Below are 4,419 nucleotides of genomic sequence, written 5' to 3' on the forward strand. Positions count from 1 at the left end.
CCATCCACCTCTACTGGCACATCTTCTATAATACTCAAAGGGTACCTGCAGGACTGATCGGCAAGTTGAAGTGCCATAGTAGTAAGTTTAATATTTTTGAGACCTAATTTATTACAAATTGAATAGGGAATGAGGCTAACACTTGCCCCCAAATCACAAAAAGCTTTTTCAAAAAAATCTTTTCCTATGTTGCAAGGAATATAGAAGCTCCCTGGGTCCTTTAGTTTTGGGGAAGTGTTCTTCTCCAAAATAGCACTACATTCCTCACTAAGCGCAATTGTCTCAACCTCTCCTCTTCTTCTCTTGTTTGACATGAGATCCTTCAGGAATTTGGCAAATCTAGGCATTTGAAGAATAGCATCAATAAGAGGTACCTCTACACAAATTTCCTTAACTTTTTCTAAAAACTTGCCAAATTCTTCATCTTTCTTGAGCATTGTAAGTCTCTGAGGAAAAGGCACAGCTTTGCTCTGATGGTTCAGTGGAAGAGTCTCTTCAACCTCAATGGTACTCTCCTCATTAGCTTGAATCTGATTTGGTATAAGAGGAGAGAGCTCTTCTTCTTTTTGTATCCCTTTTGGAGCAGTTACTTGGGAGTCTCCCAAGGTCCGTCCGCTCCTAAGCTCAATTCTATTGCAATGCTCCATAGGATTCACATCAGGTTTTCCTGGAAGTTGTCCTGGTGCTCTGGATGATGAGGAAGCTAGTTGGGCAATTTGACTATCCTGGATCTTTTGATGCTTTTCAGAATTATCCATTCTCTGAATGAGCTTTGCTAAATCTTGCTTCATTTCATTCTGACTTGAGATAATTTCTTCAAGCATCTTTTCAATATTTGACTTTGGTAAGCCTTGAGAAGATAGATGTTGAAAATTTTGTTGCCCATCTTGAAAATTTGGTCTTGCCCCCATAGATGGTCCTTGATCTTGATTATTTCTGTAAGAAAAATTGGGATGGCTCTTCCATCCAGGGTTATAAGTATTTGAGTATGGGTTGTTCTGCCTTTGATTGTAACTCATGATTGCATCACATTGTTCCAGTTGATTGATTTGTGCAGTGATAGCTCCCAATGGACATGAGTCATTTGAGTGCTCTGAACTCCCACATACTTCACAAGATGTACTAATAGCATTGACCATATTAGCACTAGTCCCCATATTCTCAAATTTCTTTGTAAGAGCATCCAATTTTGCAGACAAAAGAGTGACTGCATCTACATCAAACTTCCCTGATGCTTTAATTGTTGGGTTTACAGAAGAATAGCCACCACTTCTTTCATTTTCCCATTGATGATGATTTTGTGCTACACTGTCAATAATTTCTTCAGCTTCATTTAAACTTTTATTCATAAGTGCCCCTCCAGTAGCTGAATCAAGGGACACTTTGGTATGATAGTTGATACCATTATAAAAAGTGTGCAACACTAACCATCTTTCCAACCCATGATGTGGGCATTGTCTGAGCATACTATTATATCTATCCCATGCTTCAAAAAGAGATTCTGAGTCAGTTTGCTTTAAGCTTGCAATTAAATTCCTCATATGAGCTGTTTTACTTGGTGGATAGAATTTATCAAGAAACTGTTGCTCACACTGCTCCCAAGTGGTGATGCTATTAGGGGCCAAAGAATTCAGCCATTGCTTTGCCCTATCTCTTAAAGAAAACCCAAATAATAATAATCTAACTGCTTCTGAAGGAACTCCATTCATTTTCATGGTACCACATATTTCATAAAAGACCTCTAAGTGTTGATTGGGGTCTTCATGAGGTCCTCCACCAAATTGGTTCTGCTGCACCATAGATATAATTGCGAGTTTGATCTAAAAGTTATTAGCTTCCACTGAAGGTCTTGAAATACTAGATCGAAAACCTCTTGCATAAGGTGATGCATAATCCTTGAGTGGTCTATTTGCCATGTTCAAATGTTCCTGTTCTTCAATTTGCCTTTGCAGAATTCTTCTTTTATGGAAAGTTCTGTCAATCTCAGGGTCAAAAGGAAAGAATTCCCCTGCAAAGTTAGATCTTCGCATACACAAGAACAAGATAGCAAATGACAATTCAACAGAAAAAGAAAAAAAAATAAAAGAATAAAAAATGCAGAATTGAATTTGTACAAAAAGAATTAACAAGAAGTAAAAGTTATACAAGAAAGTAAAAACAGAAATCTAATGATTAGTTACAACTATGCAATATGAAAGGAAAACAAATGTTATGTTTAGTCTAACTCAATTGATAATTCCTAATGTTATAGCGCAGTCCCCAAAAACTTGTTACGCTCCGCAAGTGTACGGAAATTTCGCAAGTAATATAAAAGATTATCGTATCCACAGGGACTGGAATAAGTACTAGAAATGCCTCAATGCGAATTAGCTAAACAACTATCCAATTGTTTCAAATGCAAAGTGAAGGTAAACAAATCTAATATTAAAGATCAACAAACAAGAGTTTAGTGTTTTGGGTTATGATAAGGGGAGATTCTAGGAGTTTCGGTTTCTTTGTAAGATTTCTTGAATGTAAATGGTTCACCAATTCTTATCCCTCAATTGCCAAACACTTGTAGAAAGTTGCCGGTTCTCTCTTGCAATAGATAACCGGCTAAGGACTGAGAAATGTATCTAAATATGATCAATTAGACGTGAACCTACGTTGTCCTTACACAGAAGCGCACCTATTACTATGCTTTCCTCGGATATCAACATAGAAGCCCACAACTTATTAATCTATCAAGATACAAGAAACTAATCACAAGATCCATCCTACTCTCTTGAATATTCCTATTTCCTCTTCAAGATTATCTCTCAAACGTCCTTACACAGGCTTGCACCTGTCACGTGGATCCCTCGGATGATCGAGTGAGAGTTTATCTTTACTAAGTCCACAAGAAATCCAAACAATCAATCAAGAATGAGAATTAAGCACAAATCACCATTAATCATTCAAGATCTAATTGATACAAGCAAGACAATGTCATTGAACCAAGAAATTGGAAAATCCATAAGAGATTACATCAATCCATCATACAAATACTCCCTTAATCCTAGAATACAAGATCTACTCCATGAATCGAGGAAGAATACCCGAAGAAATAAAGATTACAAGCATTTCTTAAATCCCCAATCCAAGAAACCAAGAAAAGGGGGAAAGAGAAAACTTATCTACGAAGAAGCCTCGTCTTCGGATCCAATCCTCGCTCCGGAGTCGAAATCATCAAGAACTCCCCTCGAATCGCCCAGAAATCCTCCCAAGAATGGGAGGATACCACCAAATCTTGCCTTCTCCCCAAGGGGAAGAGATCCCCTTTCAATTCATGAAGGAGGGTTTAAATAGAGGAGGAAATCGGGCGCCACACGACCCCGTGACACGACCGTGTGAGATTCACACGTCCATATCCTCTTCCTTCTCTGCCAAAGCTGCACGGCCGTGTGACTCACACGGCCAGGACCCTTCTGTTCTCTGGAAATGCTACACGGCCACCACCTGCTTGGCCTCTGGAAACCTCACACGACCGTGTAGATCTACACGGCCATGTAAGGCATCTGCTCTAATTTCTTCAAATCAAGACACGGCTGTGTGAGATTCACACGGCCATGTCCTCTTCCCTTCCTGTTAAAACTGCACGGCCGTGTGTGGTACACGGCCTGATGCTCTCTCCCTTCAATTCCTTCCAAGCTTGTCCGAGGACGCATAATCTTCACCAATTTCGACTCCTATGTACAGAAAATGCACAAAAAGCAGATCTCCGAACCAAAATAGTAAATATGCTAAAAGGAAAGCTGGAAGTATAAAAATGCATAGATCAAGCATGCTCAAAGTATGTAAATGTGCGTAAAAACATGCATAAAAGAGTATATAATCTACGCACATCAGACAGCTACTTCCTTTAGAAGTGACTTAATCTTAAGGTTTGACTTAGCTAGCTTGCGTAATAAATAATTGACTAAATTATTAAGTCTAGGAATACTTACAGCGGAGTCTGGCCCTTCGGAAATGGATGCGGATCCGTGGCTTCGCACGGACTCGGCCTCTGACTCGCTCTCGCTCTCGGATTCGTCGATCTGGTCCCGGGCCATCCTCCGAAGAAGATTCATCCCACGTCGCCTTCAGGGCCTTCTTCCTTCTTTCCTTTTTTGCTTCCTTTTGGTTGGGGAAGTTGGCTTTGATGTGCCCCTTCTGGTTGCATCCGTAGCAGATTACTTCAAATTTTACCTTAGAACTCGGTTGGGCCTCCTTGGATTGTACCGCCTTCTTCAGGTCTTTCTTGTTGAAGCCCTTCTTCTTCTTGTAGAGCTTCTTCACGAGGTTCACAAGTTCACTGGTCAGTTCATCTTCTTCATCTTCTGAGTCGGGTTCGTCTTCTGATTCCAGTTAAGTTTTTCGCCATAATCTCGCTTCCTGTGTTCGACTTGTACCTACAACCAA

General features: G+C 39.9%; 1 non-coding gene across 1 annotated transcript; it reads left to right on the top strand.

The window, feature by feature from the left end:
- Positions 1-1,437: 1,437 nt before the first annotated feature.
- Positions 1,438-1,543, top strand: LOC121993419. The gene has a single exon (XR_006115267.1). It is a non-coding gene; the product is annotated as a small nucleolar RNA R71 (small nucleolar RNA).
- Positions 1,544-4,419: the final 2,876 nt, after the last annotated feature.

This window comes from Zingiber officinale, chromosome 6B, assembly GCF_018446385.1.
Source record: "Zingiber officinale cultivar Zhangliang chromosome 6B, Zo_v1.1, whole genome shotgun sequence".
Taxonomy (NCBI): Eukaryota; Viridiplantae; Streptophyta; class Magnoliopsida; order Zingiberales; family Zingiberaceae; genus Zingiber; species Zingiber officinale.